The sequence below is a fragment of the Gambusia affinis genome, linkage group LG23 (assembly GCF_019740435.1).
Source record: "Gambusia affinis linkage group LG23, SWU_Gaff_1.0, whole genome shotgun sequence".
NCBI lineage: Eukaryota > Metazoa > Chordata > Actinopteri > Cyprinodontiformes > Poeciliidae > Gambusia > Gambusia affinis.
The window spans coordinates 15,041,309-15,067,743 of NC_057890.1; the positions used below are offsets into that span (position 1 = coordinate 15,041,309).

General features: G+C 38.6%; 1 protein-coding gene across 1 annotated transcript in view; it reads right to left on the reverse strand.

Moving 5' to 3' along the window:
- Window positions 1-26,435, reverse strand: part of syt1a (synaptotagmin Ia) — a 163,616-nt gene that overhangs the window by 72,161 nt on the left and 65,020 nt on the right. The window contains 1 exon segment of the mRNA XM_044108664.1: window positions 7,558-7,635. The gene's annotated coding sequence lies outside the window, so the exon portion shown is untranslated.

Consider the following 26,435-nt stretch of genomic DNA (forward strand, 5'->3'; position numbering starts at 1 on the left):
TCTGGGGTAAGATTAGCTGTATTAAGCACTCCAAAATAATAATTTTCCGTAACAACCGTCAGATCAGAATACAGTACAGACCAAAAGTTCGGACATTTTAAACAGTTTGGACACACCTTATAATTGAATTCAATTAGAAAGTGTGTCCAAACTTTTGGTCTGTACTGCATTTCAATTACAGGATTGCTTTGTTCTCTGTTTGGTCTTCTCTTCTGATTTCTAACCATTAAAATATAACTTACGGCTTTTAAATATTGTGATTTGAAGCAACAAACTGAAACGTTTCTGTAAAGTGTAAACTTCCAGTCTGCAGCTGTGAGTGTAACAAACTTACTAAGGTTTTTCCACTTTTAAAAGGAGTGAAATAGGTCAGTTTTGGCTGAATTCCCACCCTGGAGACGTTTTAGTGCAGAGAACGAACTGTGACCATGCAGCTCATTCTCCTTGTGAACTCTGCTCTCTCTCTATGTGTGCATGCTGGGTAATTTTTTCCTCTGGGGGATTTATCATATCAGGACCCAGAGAGGTTATTTATGCTGACAGTTATGGCTCAAGAGAGACTGGCGAGGGTTTGAGTGGATGGAGCTTCTTGATTTATTGTTAATTTTAAAAATTATGGTCCTAATTACATAGTTTGTGTTGAAACTTGGCTGGATTAGTCTGCAAAAACTCTGTCAATTAGCTTCATGTGATGTTTACTTTGCACTGCAGATAAGTAGACTGGAAGTAAGAAGCTGTTTATCACAACGTGTCACCATTTTTCACACACAGGTGGTCTCAGGTAATTGATTTAAACACAGAAGGGCAAATCTGGTTCACATGGCTTCAGATTTTCTCGTCCCCTTCCAAAAGTCAGTCACGACTTTTGGCAGGAGGTGAAGGTGGAGGGAATGAATAATGCATGAGCTCGACGTGTTGCAGTTAACGACAGGGGTCGGGAGTGTTTCTGTGAACGCAGACACTTTCACCTTCTTTAGCTGATCTAAGAACAGGTGAGGAGAAATCAGACGCAGCTAAATGAATAAAAAAGTGAGAAATATTCTGCACTAGTTTCATATTTCACTTTCATCTTCTCACTTCATCTCCACACACAGACATGCATTAAATCAGAGGTGGGGGGAGAAGGGGAGCGGGTGGGTTGTCATGAGGAAAAGCAAAAGCACTGATTGCATTTTGCCTGACTAGTGTGCAGATTTTCACCAAAAAAAGTTAGATTTATTCTTCCTCATTGCCTTGTCTATGACCCACTTATGTGTCTGTGCTAAAAACCCCAGAACCTTGAACTCCATCTGCATAAAATCTAAACTTTGCACACAAATGCAATGTTCACTCATGTACTTCTGTAGGTGTGTGTGTGTGTGTGCTTTAAGCCACATCTGTAATGGGATCCGTTTCTCTTAGAGCAAGCCTCCTCGATGGGGCAGCTGGGGGAAAAAAACATCTACAATCAGTGATCACCCTCCATTTAACACAGCCTGCTCTGCTTCAGGGTGCTTCAGTGCATTAAAGGGCCGAGGTGGGAGAACATGTCTGATTTGTAGATAACCCTGTGACTTTCTTCTTTCTGTGATTTGGCCTCCTAACACATCTTCTCAACGCCGAAAAGCAGACCCTATTGTAAGGTTGCAGATAGAAGATGAGACCAGAAACCCCAATGAATGTACAGAAAACTATACTACTGAAACAAAGACAACGTCTGTTTATTGCTTAAATGCTGAGTAGGACTTGGGAGAAAACTTCTCTGTTTGCAGGAGGAACAGGACAAATTTCAGCTTTTTTTAAGGATGCAAGTTCTATGTAGCTGCTGATCTTGAAAACCTGACTATGACAAAATACATGAAACATAGATATCCTGTTTACTAGCTACATCCACAACACTCTTCGGGTTTCTTCAGCTTTTACTACAATAAATGATGCAGTGGACCCCAGTGGACATGGCAGTTAGGGGCCTCAGCTACTTAGAAATAGCTAAAATCCAAAGAAACTTGAGATCCCCTTTAAATCTCATGGGGCATCTCTTGAGAGATTCTCTACACCAAATCCCAAGAAAAAAAACTAAATTATAGAAAAATCTTTCATGTGACTGAGGTCAAACTGTCAAAACAGCTTATTTTAATAGATCAAACACCAAATATATCTTACTATCCTCAGTGGAAACCATCTCAGCACAACACAAGCTAATCTCTACAGGCTTCCTTATCTCCACTGCACAGAGAAGAGAAGGGAAATGAATGCTGTTCCTTGATTGGCTACTTTGCAAATGCTAACCAGCAGCATGTCAGGTAGCAATTTGCCAAACTATTTCAGATTCCAAAGCTGCATTTTCTTTTGAGTATTTCAGATATGCTCCATGGAAAAATATGCCTCCTCATGCAGCCAAAACCTCTACCTTGCTCCTGATTTATTTTAGTCTACTCTTTTGTAAATGTTTTTATGGCATTGGTAGCCTCCATGGTCTGGAATCAAACCAGGGACAATGGCATTGAGGACTAACTCTGTATACAATGCGCCTGCTCTATGGCACCACAACATTTGTTCTAATGTCAGCAACCTTTGAAGGTTTACAGGCCTGACTGGTCTGTCAAACTTTGTTTTTTTTTTTTTTACATTCAGGTGTAGAGTAGTTGGTGTGCTTTGGATTACTTTCCTGCTGCACAGCTCAAGGGCAATTGATCTTAAGACCTCAAACTAATCGCTGGACATTCTCCTCCAGAATTTTCTGGCACAGAGCATGACTCCTGGATCCATCGATGAGGGGAAGTCATCCAGAGGCTGAAGAAGCAAAGCAAACCCAGACCACCGCAGTACATTTATTTTTCTGGAATGTTAGTTTTATGTCAGAAACTTGTAAACGATTTTGTCAGGCAGATTTTTTGAGATCAAAACAATATTAACCACTTGTGTACGGATCAATTTACAGCACACATCTCTAGACTTGCTATCGGCAGACAGAGGATCTGTAGAGACATATTTTTCCCTTCACATCCATGACTAACATCAGTGATCTTCTTTCTACCATCAATGTGGCAGAAAAAAGACCAAATATTTTGCTTTTCGGTATCAAAATTATACTTGCCTTATTTTTAATTGAAAACAATCGAGTGAAATATATTTATATTCCAACAAGTTTTTTATGTTGTCAGAGAAATGGTCCAGTGGTATCCCCACATGCTGTACTGCACCTGGCTGCAGGGAGCTTTCATTTCTAATTAAACATCATACCAAATGAGGATAAAGATAATAAAGGTAGTTAAAGTAGATGTCTTCCTGCACAGCTTTTTTCCCTCTTTTCATTACCCATTATTCCACATTCTGTCAAACACAAAACAAGCCTTTGCTTGGTGCTATATCTGCTGAAAAGCTCCGAGTTGTTGCTATGCAACTATTAAATACATCTGAGGTGAGATTCTCTCGAGTTTCCTTCTACCTTTCAGTAACCTGTGCACTCAGTGCTGCAGAAACTGCACTTTTGCTGATGCTGTCAGCTTTGCCCTCTTCCCTCTCTGTAAACAGGGGTCTCTGGTGAATACTTTGCATACCGTGGAGTCAGAGACATGTGATAAAACATACCTCTCAGATCACATTTGTAGCAGACAGCAGATAGATTTAAGCAGTGGAGCGACAGAGACAGCCCCAGCAGACCAAGTTGGGAAAAATATCCAGTTTCTTCTTCAAAAACAAAACTCATACAACTATATTTCATTTACTCAACTCCTGCCATCACTCCTTTTACCGTTCTCTTGCAGTCAACATGTCCAGTCTGGTCTGTTTGACACATGAAAATTACCTGCAGCCCAGAAGCTGTCTAACCTGCCACACATGAGATCTCAACACTAGATCCACATCCAAGAGAAACAAGAACAGAACTAGACCGGCATCATTTATGGCACAAATGGAAAATAAATACATAAATAAATAAATCATCCCAGGTAGAAAGGTACAGATAGAAAAATCTGACGACAGCAATGAGCCATGAAACACACCGCACACGTTAGCAGACAGCATTACTAACACACTGGTGGAAAACACTTAACTCATGCCTATTCGATTATGCAAATGGTTACATATGCAAATGGCCCTGGTTGATTATTAGCCCTCTCAATTACAGTACATGTTGAATGGCTGGTTCGCTGTCCACTGTTGAAAACAAAAGCTCAGAGGCCAGACTGGTTTCACTTTCCTGTTGTGTAAATGTGTGCAGAGTCCTGTGAATGTGGGCAAATTTAAATGATCAAGTTTAACAGCCTCTTTCAGTGTTTTAACTCAGTTGTAAGATGTTTGATAATCAGGGACAGTAATCTTTAACCAAATGGTGATTAACAGAAATTATTTTATTTCTACCAAAGTTTTTGCACCTAATTAAATTTATTCTTTGTGATGTATCATTCAACTAATAAAGATTCTTCAACACTAGAGCTAAAGGTTCAACAAAAGGAATAAACAAATTCAATAATTTAGCAATGGTAATTTACAAGTGATTTAGGAGAAAATAGAGTTAACATTTCTTTTTTACACAAGACAACTTGCACTACATTCCAAAATATTTTCTTAATTAATCTGAAATAGATAACATTTGTATCCAACTTAGCATTTAAGATGAAAATGCACTAATTTGGCAAATAGTCCACCTTTTTAACTTCTGCACATTGTGTTATTTAACATATACTATTGAAATTTATGACCAAGTTTCATTTACCATTATCCTTTCTAGATAATGGTAACTTATCCAAATAATTTACCATCCTTGTCGAATCCTGAAAGGATGTACTCAACACACAAGTGTAAACATTTTGAGAACCATCTTTAAAAAATAAATAAAAGAAAACTTGCTACAAATAGTCAACTGTCTGCTTTTAATTTTGCTTGATTATCTAAAAGAGAATACTTTAGTTCTTAGCAACCTGAAATTAATTTTAATTTATATGTTTTAATTTATTTCTGTTTATCTATGTAAACAGCCATATTATAACCGAAATGCCATGTTTTGCATAAATGCATGCTAATATTCTGCTGGGGTATAATTGCACCTGAGTGGTCTTTTTACTGACAACATAATTAAATGGTATAGTCAAACACACACTCACCCAAAACATTGCTAAGAGCACATCGTGGTTTTGATTCAAGGAAAATGCAGCCAAATATCTCACAGGAAGCAATTAGTTGATTTTGCAGCATAAGGAATAGCGACACTGAAACAAACATTTTAATGTTAAAAATAACATTAAAATTTAAAATTATTTTTGTATATAAAGTTATCACTAACTTCATGCAGTTAGTTTAGCATTCAATGATTAAAAACATAACAGAAAATCTTATCAAAATAACTACAAAAAACAAGAAAGAAAGCACAAAAATGTCTAATTTAAGCTGTTTTCTTTGTTCTTCAACGGTATGTGTAGAGCAACTACAATGTATTGCTCCAATGAATTACAATGAAATGCTCTAAGGAATCAGCTGCACCACAGCGGTAGGCCAGCCAACCTGAACAAAAGCACCTTTTCCATTTTCTCAGAATATAATCTGCACTTTAGAAACAAACTGCTCCCTACGTAGCCAAATGGCGAACCTTCCACCTCTGCACATTACATAATCTAATCACCACATCACTGCTTTTTGTAAAAATAAATATTTTGCATCACATTCATGTCATTTCACGTAGTGTTCTCTATAAAAGGAGGTGCTGATTCCCAGCATCGTCTCTCCTGCTCTGCTGTGCAGCAGCGCTGTCCGTGGTTCTGAACCAGCGCTCCAGAAGCTCTTCTCACTGATATGAGACGATCATTTTGTCGGCTGCCTGGCTGGGTGAAGCGGCCCGGACCTCGGCTCAGCTGGGACCGTCTGAAAGCGTCAACCAAGCTAGAGCCTCAGCAGGCGGGAAGCTCCACGCCCTGTTTGCTCACACGTGTCTCAGTGTCTTGCACTGGTGGAGAGGAGCTCAGTGGGAGGAGGGGTCCATGTCGTGAAACCTCCTAACCCTTACTTTGTTGTTCTTTCTCATGTTTTAATGAACTGTAAAAGAAAAGGCTGATCCCACCTCATCCCGTCTTTCCTTGGAGTAGAAAGGACAGCCAATCATAGTGGATGAGGCAGTGAGTCACGGAGAGCGTGGTCTGCATCCAGTGGACCGAGAGAAGCCGTATGCCGCTCTGGGCAGAGATGCTTTCACCTCCGGGGAAGCTTTAATGTCCTGAACCGATCTGGAGGTCCACAGACAGGTCTGCTCAACTAAACAAGCAGAATCTCTGCATCTCATTGCTTGCTGCTGCTTACCTTTAAACTTCTCATGAGAAAATATGTGGTTATCAAAGATGCCATCCTTTATTTAGTGTCTAAACACCCACTGTTGCTCTGCAAGGTTAGGTGAAGGTCAGCATGTTGCTGCACGCTGCTGTAGTACAGTGTACCATTCATGGCTTAACAGCTGTTCAATAAAAACACTCTGGTCTTTAACTATTAATGCTGCTGGATATACACCACACACACTAAGAAGACTTGGAGAGATTCTAATGTGTGCAACTGTATTTAAAGATGAAAGGAAAGAGGAAAAAATGATCGTACCAACTTCAATTTCACAATGAATGCTGAAAACGCAATCAGGTATTTCTAAGGAGCCACAAAGCACTGAAGGAAGGATTTAGAATATATAAGAAAAGTGGACTAGACACCAAACTAGTTTGAAGTCTGAAAACTTCCCAGTGGATTTGACCTCACTCGTGTTTCTAAGTGAGCGAAAGTACAAACAATAACAGAGGCTGGGAAGCTTTGTTCAGCTCCAGACGCTTTGATAAAACATCTATGGCACCTCAGCATGCATGGATGGAGGAAGGCAGAAAGACTGACTCGTTCATTTCAGGCGAATCAGGGATAATGAGGCCAAAGAGAGAGGGGGAAGCGATAAGGGATGACAGAGGGGGGAAATGACAAACAGCGGGGAAGGCAGTGCAGTGATTCGATTACACTGTTAACTTCTCATTACATGACGAAGAAAGCAAACACAGGCAAACGGGAAGCAGCAACACCAGATCCAAACGGGATATGTCACATCTGTTGGGTTCTCTAGAGCTCAGTTATTGTCTCCGCTGAGGAGCTGAGCCCAACCCTCATCCTAATCATCATGGAGAGCCAAATTCAGCCAGGTCCCACTGAGAATGGAAACCAAAAACTATTTATTAATGAAGTAACTTCAAAATAAAAAACGTGTGCAGAAATCTGGAAATGTAAAAGAGAGAGACAAGAAAAAACCTTCAATGTTTTTCCTAAGTTAACCTTGTTTTTACATTTTTTAGCACTTTTCAGGAATAAATGGGAAACCCTTTGACATCCGTCACTTATGATGAGAGCCTCCTTTTCCCTTCAAAATCCAACCTGACTTCTCTAGACACAGTTACAGTACAGAGTCCAGTGAGCCATGTTTACGGACGCGCTCACACATATAAAAAAAATCTCAATTTCAAGCGGCCAGCCATGGCATGCATTCATTTCAAAGCAACAACACAAACAAAAAGCTCTACCTTCTTGTAAATGTATGCCTGAATGAATTTCGGTTTGATCTCCTACCTGGCAGCTCGCTGTGTTTCTTTGGATTCTCTTCAAAATCCCAGGAAGGGCTTCAGACAAGTTCTGCTTGATGTTGCACTTTGAGAAGAAGGAAAAAGGGGAAAAACAAACATCAGTGGCTTGAAAAGAAACGTCCTTTTATTCACACGACGGCTCAACAAGCACTCACGATCACACACTTGAACACCCAGTCAGCAGCTCCAGCAAGCGAGCGGCTCGCTGTTCCTTCCCTCTCTTACTGTCCGTGACACTCGCCTCCTCTCTTCCCGCCCACCTACTCCAGCCCCCTCCCCCTTCCGCCGCTCAGACTCCTTTCTCTTCCCTACCGCTCCCTCTCTTGCTCCTCTGCTGTCAGACAAAATGCACACAGCCCCTCGATCTCTCAGCTCACTATTTTCTGACATTTTTCCCCCACCCACTCACACCTTCTGCTCTATGAAAACAAATATCGGTCGGTGGTACTATTAGATGTGGATTTCCACACATCATTTACAAACTTGTTCTTGGTTTATGGACCGTTTCTGTGGATATTATCTGAGAATGAAACAAAGCCCTTGTGCAGGCTCAACAACACTAGATGGTGGGATTAATGAATACTCTTAATGAGGCATTCACAGTGTATATGATTACTGTTTGAGGTTGCTCGCTCCCGCTTATTCTTCTTGATTTCTCCCCCCTCCGTGGCTCATTCTATTTATTTCTCTCTCCTAGGAAGTCGCTGGTGCATCTGATGCTGCTCACGTCTCATTCTACAGACAGCTAGTCAAGGGCATTCCCAGAGTAAGTGTATGCCAATGCTCTTCCTCGAGGAGCTGCCTAGCATCCTCCAGACACTCAGCCTGACCGGATGTGGCTCTCGGATCTCCCAAAGAGGGGACGGCAAATGAGGAAGGAGGACCAGCAGTGAAAACCTGACAAACCGTCGTTCTTTCTCTCCAGCTGACAAAGATAGACCAATTATACCAGCAGTGTTTCAAGCATAATCCTTACATGATTTACATAGACAGGTAAATGTAATAAAAATAAAAACAGCAAACTTAGGGATGACAAAAAAATAATAACTTCATATACAAAAACCTCATATTTGACATTCATGGTGTTAAGGAAAATTATTTTTTTTTTAGTGCTTAATACAGCTAATCTTACCCCAGATGTAAAGGTTATAATAATTGTCTGATTTTGAACAAATTTCTTAATTTTAAACAGGTTTGTGTAAAGGATTTGAAACTAAAACTACTCTATCAGTAAATATTTAGAAGTAGGTCAAATCTGTGATCTCTCTGTGAGGTTCCTCCTGCTGTGTTATCAGAGGTCAGGAGGCCATAAAATTAGTATTGCCTGTGAAACAGAACTCTGTTGGGTTCACGGAACATTAAAGGTCTTTTAATCACATCTGGTATGGTTTAAACTAAAATGCAACATAGAATGTTGAGATCATTAACATTTTTCTAAGTATTAATAGCAAGTTTGTAATCAAAGTGTATTATCTAAGTTTAAAATGGTGAATGCTGAATGTATTTGAAAATTGTACTGTCTATGATAATATCTGAATCAAATGGAAATTGTTTCAATGAAAATGTGTTTTTTAGTATTAGAAAATTGTTTGAATGTTATGTTTTATAGGTTAGAAAAGGAATTTTACCTCATTTTGTGCTGTTGATTTTATGTGATAAAGCAGGGACTTAAATCTTTGGAAAATGCTGAATGCAGTAGACCAGAATTAGGTCTTACATTAAATTACGGAGCTTAACTTTGTGAAGGAGACACTCCGAATTTCACAGGTATCTGTGAAGTCTTGTTTTATGCTTTTATTTGCCCAAATGGCCATAGAGCCAGAGCCAGAAGACCAGGATGCAGCGGCTTGCTCCATTGTTCTTCCAGAGAGCAAATGGCCTTTGATCTCTGGCGTGAAATTAGGGGAAGTTCTAAGTTTTATTGGCGTCCAAGGTAGCGTCTGACTGGTCATACAGAGCTACGCCTCAATTGAATACATTAAAAAGTTAGGAAACACCTCCACTATAAAAGTTTGTACACAGTAATAATAAATCAGAAAGCTGCCCTGTTTTGCTTTTTGCATCAGCCTTCTCCAAAGACGCGTCTTTGTCCCTCTTTGTCCATTTTTCTTTTAATTCTTTTGTCTCAGGTAACAAATGTATGTCTCTGTAACTCTGCAGTTTTCTTGTTAACTCATACGTTGCTTGTTGTGAGATTAAACTTTGTAATTCTGTGACGTCATCACGCATCGTTGTTCTTGCTGCCACACGCCGCCCGCCGGAAGAGCCCGGTATCCGGGACCATAAGGAAGAGAGCCAAGCTTTTTCCAAATTAAGCTAACTTAGTAATAGTCTTCCTCAACAATGGGTAAACTGAAGCAGATATTTCTTTCAGTCTTAATGAAAATATCTAGATTTTTCTGGATATCTAAGACTTTCAGAAAGTTTGTGAGAGTTTGTTTCAGAGTAGAAATGCTGGTTCATCTTTTTCAGTTCAGGTCCTGGAAACACTGACTGAGTGGGCAGACTGATGGAGTGACTGAGTGGCTCTCTGATGACCTAAGAGGTCAAGAAGGAAACCTAATGAGAAACTCTAAAAAGCCCAGATTTATAACATGAATTTAGAATTGGTCATTTTATAAACTGGGAGCCAGTTTAGTGACTTTAGTACCAGTGTAATATGATTATTTTTCTTTAGGTTTAACAGGAGCATTTTGGATGAGCTGCAGCCCATTAATCTGAAAATGATACCTGTCAATAATAAAAGCACACCAGGTACATTTTAAAAGTAAATAATAGGTTAATGTGGTAGTATGGATTATGTTGGTGATAAAATGTTTGTTAGGTATTTGCACTCTGTGATCTTTGACCTCATCTGGTGTTTTTGACTAATTATCTCTATCCTTGCATTTATCAATCCAAAAATTATGACTTACAGAACAGACAAAAAGTTTGGACACACCTTCTCATTGAATTCAATGAGAAGGTGTGTCCAAACTTTTGGTCTGTACTGTACATCGTCTCCAAATTAATCTGGATAAAATTCACACTGTCGTCTTATTTTGTGATCAACTCTTTGACTGCACTGGACTGTGGTCAAGTGTTAAAGCAATGCCAAGTACTGGGAGTGATGGATATTGATAATGGAGTCTTGAGTGTGCTTCATGTGTAAATTTTATCTGCTCAGATTTTTTACTGTTAATTGATAATATAAATAAAGTGTCCAGGTTGTTATTGCATACTGAGCCACAGGCTCACTTTGACTACAGAAACACACACGCAGAGACAAATGCTAACAAACACAGAGAGAGTTGGAATAGAGGCAAGGCAAACAGCGTGTCTCTGTCAATGATTGCCAACCAGCTTTCTGCCCGGACTCCACACAGCTTGCTCTTCTTTAAATAAGCCTTGCCTCCCTGCTGCTGTGTATGGTATAGGTGCTGTGCTCTGTAGATGTTTGGGGCAGCTTCATTACTCGTTAGAGTGATGCACCCACTGCAAATTTGTAGCTCTGTAGTCTTATAGCTGGACCCTAATGAGAGCAGGAAAGAGTGCAACCATGTAAAGAAAATATATGAGTCGGTTCAACACATTCCAGCGCTTTACTACTTTAACAGGGCTGGAAAAGTAGCTATGTTGAGCTACTTTAACAGGGCTCAACATAGTGAGCCATATATTTGGTCCTCCTTTTGGTATGGGCATCTGACCAAGTGTGAGGCTTTAGGAATTCAGTAACACAGAATTGAGCTTAAATTTTTTTTTTTTTGTTTTTTTTTTGTTTCTCCCCATCAGGGGGTCTTTTGTGGGCTCTAATGTCCCTTATATGAAAGTAGGCAGACAGGAAAGAGGGAAGGAGACGGGGGAAGACATGTGGCAAATATTGCCGGGTCTGGGAATCGAATCCGCAACGGCCGCGTCGAGGACCCAAGGCCTCGAAACGTGGGTCGTGCTGCCCCCTATGCCACCACAGCACGCCTGGAGCTTTAAAATTAATGCAAAAGGAATTTTAAAACAGGCAGTCAGTGCTATGATGTTAAAAATAAGAGTGATGCAAGCTCCTTTAATAAGGTTTAATCACAAACTATCAACAAAATAAGCAACATTTTCAGTTTTGCTGCTAAACAAAGGAACAGCCACTGGTCATTTTTACAACCTTCTTGAAGCATTGCTACACAAAATATTCAAAAATAGAGGAGGCTTCTAAAATAGTACCATGTCATGTTAGTCCAGTGCTTCTCAATTCCAGTCCTCAGGCCCCCCTGCTCTGCATGTTTTAGATGTGCCTCTAGACAAGAACAGCTGATTCAAATGTTTGCATGACGTCTTCTGCAGCCACCAAGTACTGCAGGAGCCTGTTAATCACCCAAAGATTCAATCCAGGTGTGTGGCAGAAGGGAAACACCTAAAACATGCAGGGCAGGGAGGCCTGAGGACCGGAATTGAGAAACACTGTTAGTCAAAGACAGCCATGCTAACAGCAACTGTGCTTCACAATGATTTCTCAGAAACAGGAAATGTTTTCAGTGCTGAATTTATTTTAATCCCTTCAAGTATGGCTTTATGTTTCATAGTTTTATGGCTCCATAAATTTGCAGAACTTATTTTTGTACAAGTAACTAAACCAGTGCAATGTAGCCTTAGTGAAAATATTTTCTACCACTCAAAGGTACAGCACCAGGGGCCACATTTCTTTTTGTTATAAAAACTGAAAGCATTCTAAGAGTGTTTTTGCCATGTGATGGGAGACACACTTAGTTTCAAAAGAAATGGACAGGAAATGTGAACCCAACAAAGGTTGGAAACCCGTCAATGGTCGACTTCCATTGAAGAAGAACGGAAGATGAAAATGGATAGATTAACAGAGTAGAACGGGACTGAACAGGTTGAAGTGGCATTTAGAAGGAAAAAACACCAGCAGAATAAAAGGAGAAAGGTGAACAAAAGGACAATTTCCCAAATGTCAGGAGCATTGCAGAGGTCACCTTTGGACACAGCAAATTACTGGTCTTATTCAACCTATCATAGAAAACATTCAAGAGTCAGCAGGAATTTTTTCAAGCAGCTTCACAAACTGAGTTGTTAACTGATTACTAATTTTTAAAAACTGCACATGCTAAATGCCTGAAAAATGAAATATAATGCATTATATTTCAATTTTTTCTTAATATTTCAAAAAGACGCAAGTACAGTTTAATGTGCATGATTAAGTGTAAAATGAATAAGGTTTCTTGCTATACATTTTTTGTGGAAGGAACATCTTTTCACACTGGTAAAATTCTCACATTAAAAGTGACAAATGTTTAAACATAATTGAACATTTGTCAAATGTCCATTTCCAGACTTGATTAATAGAAACTTAAATTGCTACTAAATAGCAACTAAAAGTCTTAGTTAGACTTTTCCTTAGTCAAACTAAGGAGACAGAAAAGTCTCTTTAGTTAGAAAGAAGCTGCAATTACTTGTAAGACTCCTTCTCCACTTTTCTATTCTAACTCGATTAGGTTAGGTGACAAAATCCACCTTAAATCACATGGTGCACCTATTCCTAAGAGGAAACCAAAAAAAAAAAACAGCAGCCAAATCAGAGATCAGCATGTCTTGACAAGATGATCTGTGATGCATTAATGAGAGACTGGTCTAATGATACAAAATGTAGAGTTGGTGCAATCTGCTCAATTGCTAAGAGAGACTCTTTCAAACCACCATTGTAGATGTGATTGTGGCACCTTTAGTCGTAAAAAATTAACACTAAAGGTCATAAATAATATGTAAATGTTGTACTTGTTTAGAAGCAACACTGTTCTCACTTGATTCATGGCACAGTAACGCTGCTTCGACCCACCCAGAGTATCCAGAACTAATTCTCTTGGAAACAGAGAAATGCACTTTCAAATGGAGAAAAGAAACCGTAATTACAGTTAATGCTCTAATTTCATCTCTTTTTTTCTCAGTCTTTTTCTGACTCTCTCCTCCACATGTCCCCCCCCCCCTCCATCCTTCTCAACCGCAGGCAGGAAGCTGCCACCAATCACTTACAGCTTTGTCTGTGGACAAGTGGCTGTTCAAATATGGAGCTATTCAGAGAACTCTTCTCAATGCATGCAGGTGCAGCTTTTCACCACCAGCCGGCTTCTCTCACTCGCATGCATGCGGTTCATACTGTACACAACGCCCCCACCCACACAAACAAACAGACTACAACGATGCACGCAGAACACCTGCTGGGGTCAGTGATACTTTCCAATGACACGGACGTCTCACAGATGCTTGGCTAAAATTCAAAATTCATCCTGAAGTGGGAAATGGGAAGCCCAGGGGAGAGTTGTTTTCCACCCATTTTATATTTTTTAGCAGCTGACTTTTTAGAGACTCAATGCTTATTACATTAACCTTTGTCAGAAGATTTCACCTGCAAACACTGTAAATGCTACCATTTGTCCTTCTCAGAACCTCCAGCAACCACTTTTCTTCATCTATTTGAAGGTTTTTCTCTGGTTTTATGACATTCAAAGAATATTACAAACCTTTACACGTTTCTGAATATTTTCTGGGTGAAACGAGCAACTAAATAATCTAAATGATCTTTTATGGCTGCAACAGACTGGCGACCTGTCCAGGGTGTACCCCGCCTCTCGCCCGGGACGCAGCTGGAGATAGGCACCAGCAACCCTCCCGACCCCATTAGGGAAGAAGGGTGTAAAGAAAATGGATGGATGGATGTTTTATGGTACCAAGAAGAGCATTAGCTCACTGTACACCCTTAAGCTGCTTGGACACCCTTCAGTTTTCAATCCTACCTTAAGTTGTAATAGATTCAACAAGATGTCCAAAACAATTCTCAGAGATTTTGGTTCATATTAACATAGCAGCATCATACAGTTGCAGTAGATTTCTCCGCTCCACATCCATTAAGCAAATCTTTCACTTAATATCTCAAATTAACTGTTTTTTATTTAACAATGATGACTGGCAAGTCGATTGGAGTGCAGTAAGTGAACTAATTTTCATGTTTGAGATTATATCAGAGGATGGGTGCACCTTTCTATTCACAAAGGCTTCTTGGCTAAAGAAAAAACAAAACAAAAACACGACTGAAAAAGTTCCAAAGTGTGCCAAGAAATAAATTCAGCAGAGGAGAGGGATCAAACTAACTGCAAAATGTTGTCTTTTATTTGATGCTTTTTCATTGCTTAGAACAGGGATGTCAAATTCATTTTGGGCCAAATCAAGATCATGAATGCTCTTAAAGGGCCGGTTGTGCCAGAATGTATTGATAAACTGTTAAAGTATCAATTAATTCTTAAAATTAAATAATATTGTTGAATATCTTTTCAGTCCCTCCAGGATTTTGTGATTTTTTTGCACTAAAAATCAAAGTGTTTCTGGTACTATTTGGAAATATTTGCGCTCATTTATGACGGTAAATGTGACATTTTTATATAGAGCATGGACTGTAATCTGATATCAATTAATGCTGAGGCAGCTGTTTAGTACAAGAAAGTTTTTCACAATTTTGTATTAGCAGAAAAAAAGTGCAGGAATTTGTTGACTTTGTGTTAATTTCCGCAATATTTCACAAGAAACTGGAGGAACTAATTGAAACAGATAAAAACTGCATTAAATTGATTGATAACTATGTTTAACCAGAATTAATGTTTAGTCTAGAATCTAGAAGGCCACATAAAAACGCTATGGTGGGCCGGGTTTGGCCCCCAGGCCTCGAGTTTGACACGTGTGGCTTAGAAGGTTGTTTTATCTTCATTTTTGAGACTATTGCTTTGCTTCAGCGTCATTTTTCAACTGCACATTTTATTTTATACTTCTTGAAAAACATAACTAATCTTAATTTTTCTAAAAATTATCTACTGCGTTTCAATCATATTAGTTGATTAAAAAAACAACTTTGAAAAGTGATTATGTGACATTTCTGCTGCTCTCAATTGAGCGCAAAAATCAGTAACTTCACCTTTATTCTGAATAAATTCAATAACCAGCTTCTGACCATATTGAGTCTGTTTCTGTATAGTTTTAAAACCATCCTGGTGTCATTACAACGTAGTGCGGGAACTTCAAAAACAAAACTCAACTGAATGAAGCAGCTTCAGTACTTTCAGACATACTTTCATAAATCCAAGTGTTTTTTTTTGTGGAAGGTCCAATAAACATGTTCAGAGAGACGCAATCTTCTCTCTTCTTATCCTCCTCCTCTGTTTCTAACTCCAGTTACTCACAGCTCACATCCGAGTCATGTCTGCAGTGATAATTATGACCTGGTTATGGAGAGAAGAGAAGCACCTTTGACCTTAGATCCCCATTGAGCCACACACATAAGATAGAGAGAGCAGAGTGAGGGGAATTTCCCAGAACTGATGACTGTCGAGATTTGGACAACAAATATATGAGGCAGGGTGGAAACAAAAGCACACACACACCTGATGGATTTGGAGATTTGTGTGCAGATGGACACTGCGTGTCTTCTGGATGGCTCCTGTTTGGGACAGAGTTGAGGAGTCAGCGTTGCATGTTACAGTGCCTCGGGTTGAGTGTGTGAAAGGAGACTCAGAGGGGAGATTAGTGTGGATTTAGTGAGTAGTAATTACCATTGCCCATTGAGGGTTTGTTAATTGAATTACCTTAGCAACCCCGTTACTGTCCAAGGTCAGATAGATGGAAATGCCAGAATATGCAAAATTTGTTTTGCACCACCATCACAAAACAAGAAAGAAGTTCTGCGTCCTTCTTGACTGACCCCAACACTTTTTATAACTCTGCAAACCGCATTCATCAAACTATCTGTTCGGTGGCGTATCAATTTATGTGTTCTATTATAGTTTAAACATTTTGAGTAAACTTTAAGTGTGCAACTATGAAACAACCCTTTGTTTTTTCATATGGAAAAGAGTCACAATATTTCCTCTTAAAGATGGACTGTAGTATTTAGACTGTATGGTCATTTTTTGTGACACACCACTATCTCTTGCAGCAAACCTAATAGTAAAAACTAATGTCTGATCCCTCAACTAAGGGTGTTTTCACATCTGATTGTCTGGTAGACTCGGTTGGATTGGGGACCAAAATTGCAATGTCTGTTACATTTTCAGCTGGTGTGGTTCATATTCACACTGCACTGTGTCAGTGGTTCTCAAACTTTCTAGTTTCTGATTAAAAACACAAAAATATAAGAGCGCCATGACTAACTCTTGGTTGAGGACACAAGGATTGTCACTGAGAAACACAAAAGGTGGTACAATGGCAACAAAATCAGAATCAATGTTGCTTTTCATTTTTATCTAGTCTAGTCCTACTTTGTTTTTTCCACTTTTACTCTATTTTTAAAAACACACATGCTTCTATTTCACATTTTCTCGTATTTAAGATTATTTTACGTTCTCAAAAAGATCTTGAAAACCCACTCATACATGTTGGGTCCTCACCCAGCTTTAGAAGGTGGACCATCTCATTCATTAATCTACATTTTATCAAATTGCTGATGAAGTATCACACAGTTTTTCTTAAAAAACAACAAAACTTTATCTTCCTTGTAAGTGATGGAAAGTGTAGCAGTCTTCTTTCAGCCAGCTGACCAGCAGTGAATAAAACCTTTCATACCTTAGTAAAATTGATATCAATAACTGATCCAAGTCTATTAATCACTGCACTATAGCCACTGAGTAAAGTCATGTGCATTCATACAAGCATGATAGAGAAAAGCTGAAAGAGGAAACATGTTGATATAATGCTTGATTACTAACTTTCTATGATCTCATAACCCAATAACCTCCCTCTCATTCAGCATCCACTCCAACAATAAGACTGTTTAATGCTCTTCTGAGTTTTCTCTATACAACCAACCAAAGACCTTTAATTTATGTTATAGTTGAGAGAGCAGGTTAGAGAGAAATGAAGTTGAAGATTATTTGGAGTGAGACAAAAGAGCGACAGGAAGGGAGGGGCTTGCGTGGGAGTAGCAGCATCTCCCACACAGGATTGAAAGTCACGATCCACTGCTGAGCAGTTCTCATGTTTCTGCCTAAACTGACATATACAAAACATAGCCAATAACAAATCCCATGCAGAAATGCGATCATGTGCTCACTAAACACAATATGAACTCTGTAGCCACTATTTTAACACACTATTTATTTCTTTATGGCTTTTGTAGATCCATAAGCTGCAACAGCTAAGATAAAATCCCAAACCCACTATCCTGTATAAGATGCACAAGCATGTGTGCATCACCCTGACATTTCAATGTTGCCTCAAACATGTGGAAACAATATATAGACACTAAGCAAAATAAAAACATGCAAAACAAGACGTCGACTCCCCAAAGGAAATAGCATAATGTCTGAAAGGTAATAATCTGCTTTTCCCAAACACACTAGAAGATTTCTATTTTTATCAGACCCATTCACACAATGTCACAGTTTGCTGCTTGAACCTTTATGATAAATCTCTGCTTGTTCTCATCAAAACACCTGCCATTGTTTTAGAAAACCTTATGAGAGTTGACCATAACCAATTATCCAGTCACCCTGCCAAGAAAAGACACTAAATCAAAGTGAATGAATTTATTCGCTCAGGGAAAAGCTTCTGGTAAAAACACAGTATAATCCCTCTGTGGATCACGACTGTGCAGACACAATTATGTTTTTCTTGCAGCAAATCACATTAAAATACTAATTTTTTTAAAAAAAAATGCTATACCTGCCTCGGTTTCAGTTACAGACAGTGAAAGAGTGATTTGATTATGAAACATTGTAAATAGGAGGCACCATATTTGATTTATGAAACCAATCATAATTTCATCTGAGTTAAAAACAAATTTATGAAGTGTCTGGTTCCTAGAACAGAAACAAGGTCGCCTGTCCACTGGTACAAGATATTATATATTATATTCCACTTCTATTTCCAGTTTGTGCTGCCAATTTGAACTAAACTACTCTTCAGGTTACTATAATATTCAAAAAAGTGGCTAAAGAATTGAAAAACAGGCAGTTGTGTATTTTTTTTTAATGTGTTGTAAGCATAGGATTTTGTGCATAACTGCAATATCTGATTAAATCAATCATTTGTGATAGTTTTTGTATTGAATTTATCAATACAAAAACCTTTTCCTTTTTGTTACCCGAAAAGTTTTGTTATTAATTTGATTAATTACTGGAAGAAATATTGAATCGCACAGTGAGTGCATATGTCATTTAAACTACTGAATATTACAGATAATTGATGCATAGAAAAGCACGTCTTGCCGTATAATGTTCCATTTTAAACTATGGAGTTCTCCAAGGCTCACTGTTTAGGGCTTACACTTTATGACACCAAGCCCTACATTTTCATGTCTAGTGATGACCCAACACCAGTTCTTTGCTTTTCAAATCAAATTTTAGATATTAATTAATGGATGGAAAAGAGTATTTCTTAATTTAATTCTTAGAAAACACTAATTTAGGTTATTGGCAGTTACAGAACAGGTAATGAACACTTCAGTAACAGATGAAACGCATATTTCTAAAACAAATACTTTAAGTCAAGAAAGTGTACAGGGTTTACAGACAGTTAGCTAATCCAACCTTTATATGTAAAAAAATAAATAAATATGAAAAATTTATCAGTATAATATTCATTAAAGTTTATTAACCCAACACGGATGATTAGATGTGGATACATGATTTAGTCAATTACCTTGAATACATTACTGATTGCAGTCTGAAATACTAAAAATGCAAATTTTAGGCTGAAACGAGGTTATACCTTCCAGGCTATACTGACAGCACCTCCTTCAGTAGAGCATGTTTGTGTGCTAATGGACACAGTCTGCTTATTTCCACACTTTGCTATGCGGTACATAACAATTGCTCATTAAGCAGAATTGACTGTCTGTCAAGCACCTGTGCTTGGGGAGGCTGACAGCCATATGTTTTTTGGGACTGCAAAGGTTGAATGATGCCCTTATTGTACAGCTGGAGCTGTAAAAATCCCCAATACCCAAGGGGATTACTTTTGTTTTTCTTTTGCTTAGTGTTGATTTTCTTACTTTTTCTTCACTCCCAGGGGAGGGGATGGGGCAAAGGAAAAAGTGAAGGCGCTGGCAGTTTTCCAGGAACTAGTCGATCATCGAGCACACTTCACATAACCGTGCCTTTCACTGCTGCCCACTAAAACATGCAAAGGAGATGAACAGCTGGTGGCAGAAACCCTCTGCCGCACCTGATTGTGTGATACTATCATGTTGGCAGAATTAGGCTGCTTCACAAAGCAATAATTACAACAAGAGATCCTAATCTTAGCTACATAAATGAAAGTGAAAGAAAAGTGAGAGGGGAAATCTCTCTGTTAGGAAAATTTCCCAGCTGTGTGGTGACCCAGCTATTCAAGGAAAGCACATCCCCCACAGGTAACCTTGATGCTGCCCTTGGCGACTATAACTGTTCTGCCTGCATGTGACAGTCTAAAAGGTTGGAATTAAGATAACAAAACATGTCAGAATGAGATTTTCTAATTGCAAATTGCCACCCAACAACAACTGAATCACATATAATTAAAATAACAAATGGTTTTGACATAGATGACATGAATTAATGGAGCTCAACACTCTGTACACCTACACAACAAGCCCACAGGCAGTGTACGTTATGGAATAGCAGCACTAACTTCATCTCCCCTAATAGACACAGGTGAGCTGCATTGTTCTTAGCCAAGGAAATTGGAGCCCTGCTCAGAAGTGTAGAGACGGAAATGGAAATCCACTCCCCTCAATCCATCTGAGCTGCACACTTCCACGTTTTCCTCTCTTTTGCCCATCTCTTGTATCTCCGTGGACGGCACTCTGCCACTTTGGATATGTCACAGGCAATAAGGATGAAAAATTGGACTGCTCTCTGGCTCACGCAGTCAGTGTGCCGGCCTCAGCCTACACCTTCACATGCCTGGAGGAGGCCAACCTCCACGCTGCACAAAACAAAATGGGATTTAACAAGGCCAGAATCACCCACAATACCCCAGTAAATGGGCACTGAACCCTTCCTGAACCAGAACCGGTGGCTGAATACAGATTTGACTACAGGAGGATGGAGTCAATGTATTTACTTTAAAAACACTATGTGTCAAGCTGAGGCTGGAGTACATAATGAAATATTAATGTTAAAAACTTTACATGCTAAATTTTGTATATAAAGATAAATTACAAGGCAAAATTGTGAATTTTGCAGATCTAAGAATATTCTTCAGAGCAGTACACAAAAGTCTTCACTCATTTCCTTTACATTCTCTCCAAAGGCTGTACAATTTTGAATCAACCTGGTAAAGCTACTGGATCTATCCAACAGCAGGAGTGGGTATTTATCATAAAAAATGCATTAGATTTACCAAACTAAAACTTCTTAAAATCTTAATAATGTACATCTAAGAACAGACTTTCAAAAAAATAGTTCATATAGTATAGTCTTCCTCTTTAGATAGAATGGTTCATACAATCACAGGCGGATCTATTCTGCAGTCAAAAGATGATCCCATTCCCCTTACAGAAAATGTGGATCAGTTTTCCAGGCACATATTGTATGCATGAATAAACAATCTATATATAGATCTGCATACATTTTCCAGACACTGCGTCTAAAAATTGGGTTTCTATAAGTTCAAGCAGAGGAGCACATTCAAAAGTCAAAGCAGAATTTCACATTTCCATTTGTATATTTGTGTTCAAAATGTTTTTGTGACTGTTCTTTTCAAACAATATTTTACATCTTAATTTGGGAAGCAACACATATTTCTGTTTAACTAGGCTTTTCTAAACAGGTTTCTATTAACTACAAACATTTAAAATTACAAATAAGATTTTAAGACAAATTACTTGCCTTGCAAAATGTAGTGCTTTAACAAACATCAGTTATCATCAACTCTTTAAAAGAAAACAAAATATCTGTTATAGTTTTCTTCACCATCTCAGCAGCAGAACAAAGTATTAAATAGACCTAAACGACTACATATCAACTATTGTCGAGATACCGTCATTGTGCATCAAAAGCAGGAAGAAACGCTAATAGGTACTCTCCTTTTTGTTATCTCTAGAGCAGCTTTGCTTCCCAGCAAAGTGAGGCTATTTTTTGTGTCAGTGGCAGGTAGTCGTTGTACGTAGGGTTCGGTTCGTTCAGGCTGCTAAATCTGCACAGACTTTCACAGCCTTTCCAGCTGTCCTCACTTGTAAATCACATCTCGAGTTTGCAGCCTGTGGTGACAGCGAGCGCCATCACAATCATGTGCACAAATCAATGATGCATCATCGTTCGAAAATGTGCTGCGAAATATGCATGTTTAAACAAATAACATGATCAGAACTCAATGTGCAAGTCATCGTGATATTAGCCGCTTGAAGCCGAGCATTTGCCTTTGTGGGTCTTGGCAGCCATCTGCGCAAGTTCCTTTGTGAAGCTTCAAAGAACACGGTACTGGTTTCCTGCTGTGTTTTCACATTTTCTCCTCCAATACTTCTGCTCATCAGCTTTCACCACAAAATACTGTGATTCATAGTAACAATTTTCCTTCATTCCTCTCTTTTTGTGTGGAGATTTTTCCTCTTTCTCTTTGTCCAACAATCATTTTCCTTGAGGCTGTCTGCATAGATAGTTTCCATAGTCATCATTCACACTTAAAGTAGACATTTGTGGAGTCATTTACAACCCAGGGAGCATCTTCCATTTTACGCAAAGATAAATTTAGTCCAAAGCCCAACATAAAAACAGTTCACATAAAGAAATTCTGCCTCCATCACCAGGAACAACTTCTCTTTACCCCTTGATAAACATACAGGGAAACAATCATGATGCTCAACAAATTATGCATTATTATTTAGGAACCAGACGACAAGGCAAGGACACAATCTTTTGATCTGAGAGTCAGTCAAGAGGGGGAAGGAGACACACAACAGAAAATATTACCACAGTAATCTATAGTGAGAGGCAGAGAGAGAGAGAGCGAATTGACCCTGAAGAGTTTAACCTGCCAATCAAAAAAAGAGTGGTTTCTCTTGTTTTTGAAAGAAGATGAGGCAAATAGAGCCAAAAGATATGGCAGCCGGAAGCAGATGCTTCAATGAAGAAGTCCCACTAAAGCATGCACACATGTACCTCCTTTCATATGCAACCTGGATGACTGTGTGTTTTTTTACGTACACGCTATGTTGCCAGGAATTTTCAATTAGCCATTGAATTTCCACCGTTACAGATTGGTTCAAAAAACCAAGCAGATTTCTCTCTGGAGTTCGGGTAGGATGTCACCGGTACAATAAGTCCAGTCTTGAAATGTCTCTGCTATAAAATAGTCCACAGTCAACTGTTGGTGGTATTGTGACAAAATGGAATCGACAGGGATGTGGTAGGCCATATGAAGTCATAGAGCGAGGTCAGTGGATGCCACTGAGAACAAGTGCACAGAATTCACCACTTTACTTTTCTGCAGATATTGGAGTCCAAACATTATGAGGCCTTCAAATTAACTCAAGAACAATCTGTAGAGAGTTTCATGGAATGAACTGAGAGCTGATCATATACGAAATGATGAACTGATCATCATATTATATGCATTGGTGTAAAACACAATGCTGCTGGACTTTAGAGAAGTGGAGATGAATCATGACTCTTTCTGATAATCCAGTGTCTGGTTTTGATCGACACCAAGGGGAAGCAACTTGTGCATAAGGTTATATGTTAGACAAGTTGAAGCCTTGGTGTCTTACTTAGTGATACGGAGGGAGAATGACAAAACTAGAGGAGCAACAATAAGGTAGATGTTCAAAAACGTTTTAAGCCATGTCCCTCTTTAAGCGAATTTCTTGTTTTTCTTTTTTCTGTTTTCATGAAAACTATTTTTTTTTATTTTGTCTTATCAAAATAAATAAAATAGTATGTGGAGCTTTATAAAACCATTAAACTATTTTTTTTGTTTTGTTAAAAATGTGAACTGTCTTTTGTCTCATTTTTTATCTTCATATTTTTGTAAAGAAGTAAATCAATATTTGTTATGTTTTAAAAACTATGAACATAAATACAGTTAATTTAGTGATAGACCACTTTCTTACAAAAAAAAAAATCGTTTCAATTCTTTGGCAGAAACACTGGGTCCCTGTGTATTTCTAGCTATTCATTAAAACAGCAAGTGTCCACCCTTATGTCTCACTTATCCGTCTGTTTTTTCAGTGTGTTTACAACATTTATACGGCGCCAAACAGAGAAACACCATTATCATTATTCAAACAGGTTCTCTCCTCTTTCTTTTCTGAGGAAAAGCATTTTTTGCTCCAAAATCACTCAAATAAACTTCTCCAGATAGCCTACTCATGTACTTAGGTTATCTTTCTCTGGCTCCAGGAATCCAAACCTCACAATGAATATCTATGTGTGTGTGCATGAAGAAATGCTGCAAGGTTAAAATAATACACAAAATGGCATGCTTTGCATTGTGCTTCATTTGCATAAAAATGTCCCATATCCATAGAAAGCAGCTACAGAAAACTAAAAGTAAGTTCACACTTGGCCATCAAAGTTTCCCCCAATATAGTTTGGATCTTTCTTAGAGTTTGTTTGGAAAACGCAGGTGGCTTAGTTTATTTACAGCTGATACCTACAGAAAATCCGTTCATAGTTGGTTATAATTCACTAGAGGTTTTTCTCTTTTTAGTTGAACATGATGAGGTGTCAATGCTCTCTTGCATGTCTCTTTTCAGCATGCAAATCCTCATAGTAACGTCCTTTAGTCACAGGTGTGCTTAGCGACCTAGATATGAAGCACCCAATTATGGCAATCTATAAATAGATAAGTCAGAGCTCTTTGCTCTCATCATCTACTTACTTACTGCCTGACTGATCAAGATGGTAGAAATTTTGAATCGGCAGTAGAGTAATGATGCATTCAAAGATTATTGCTGCTGTGTATTTCCTCTTTCTAACACTAAATTTGCTATAGTTCTACATAAGGCAGATCTCTATGTGCACAGGTCTCCACAACGATCACCATCTGCCTCCCACTAGTCCAACAGTGAAGATATTTTAAGCTTCCCATTTCACTGTAAATGTGCAATATGTTTCTCTGCATCATTACTTCAATTCCTCTGCTGTTTTTGCTCAACAAATTGTAGAAAAATGTTGTAGGATACTGTTGACTGGCCCCTCAGCTTTTAAAAAACGTGACTGGATTTATTCAGGATTGTGAAATAAGATGTCTGACACTTGTATGATCTTGAAACACTTCACACTGTTCCATTTCTACCCAATTCCATCTAGTTGCCATATTCTGTCTTTCATCCTTTGCTGTCACCCCGAAGCATTGTTCTGCTGTACATAATAAGGTTTTACTCCTGACTGCACTCAGTTGCTGAAAATATTGACTGACTGTGAACTTTAAATCGTATAAGGCACAAAAACTGCCATGCAAGAATGGAACAAATAGAAGCTAAAAAGCATGCAGCACTTGGAAAAGCTGAAACTTGAAACTGAGGATTGTTTCATGTTTTTTGTCAGTTCTGTTTTGTGACAACTCAATAATTTTCACATTCCTTCCTACCTTTTCGTCTACCACAACAGTCTGTCTATTGTTCTTCACAGTAAAAGGTTTAAATCAAGTTCTGAGGGGGTAAAACATAGACTTCAGCAGCTGTGGTGATGGTGGATATGGTACCATGTTTTGACACAAATGAAAATCTCACCCCCTGCATTTCATGGCTGCTCACTGTGAGAGTAATTATGAATCACAGAGATGACTGCGAATGGTAATCTCCCCTCATGAGGAGGCAGTCATTTACAAATTACAACAGAGAGGGGGTAGTTTCTACAGGATGCTAAAGTAATTAGAACACATATATTTTTCTCTAAGTATCACCAAGCAAGAGAAAATTGTCTATGGTGAACTAAATCATGTTCACCATAGAGGCATGCACAATGTTGTAAGATCAAATGTTGACAGTTTCTAAATCAATATGTCGCCACTAGTTGCTGCTGAAGAACTTTCTCTACAAGTTCAACATTTAGTTATTTCTTTATTCTGCAGGTTTAGCAGTAAGCAGGCTTGGGTGAAGGTAGGAAAAAATAAACTTAGCTTTCACAAAATATTAGGTAACCAAAAACTTATTTCATTTGCAGCCAGGTTGGTTTGGACAGCTTTTCTCCCTTAACAAAATGATTATTTATTTAATAATAGATTACCTTCATGATCTGCAACATTGCAGTTGGTAGCACTGTTGCCTTGCAGCAAGAAGGTCCTGGGTTCGATTCCCGGCCCGGGGTCTTTCTGCATGGAGTTTGCATGTTCTCCCTGTGCATGGTGGGTTCTCTCCGGGTTCTCCGGCTTCCTCCCACAGTCCAAAAACATGACTGTCAGGTTGGTTTCTCTAAATTCTCCCTAGGTGTGAGTGTGTGTGTGAATGGTTGTGTGTCCTGTATGTCTCTGTGTTCCTATATTTAAATGAGAGCTTCTTGGAGCATGGATGTATGGATGGATAAACCATGTTACGATAGAACTTTGTTTTCTGCTTTAAGTTAATCTAAATCTGGTGAATTTTCAGCTTCAAAAACAGTTTTGAAATGCTTCTTTTATGTCTGCACAAATGCATATGAGTGTGTTTTTAATGCATGCTGTTTGACTTCTCCATCCAGTCTTAACGTTAATGCAAAATAAGTTAATTTTAAGATGTGTGACTTAAAAATGTTTTCCTAGCAATATAAAATTTGGCAATATTCAGCATTGCACCAAGGTGTGCGTATATGCAGAATATTTTGCTAATATAACAGATGTGAATCTGTAGTTTATTTAGTTTATCTGATAATTAACTTCCTTTAAAACCTTTCACAATAAGAGCTGCTATTATAAAAATTGCATCCTGAGCTAAGATTCAAT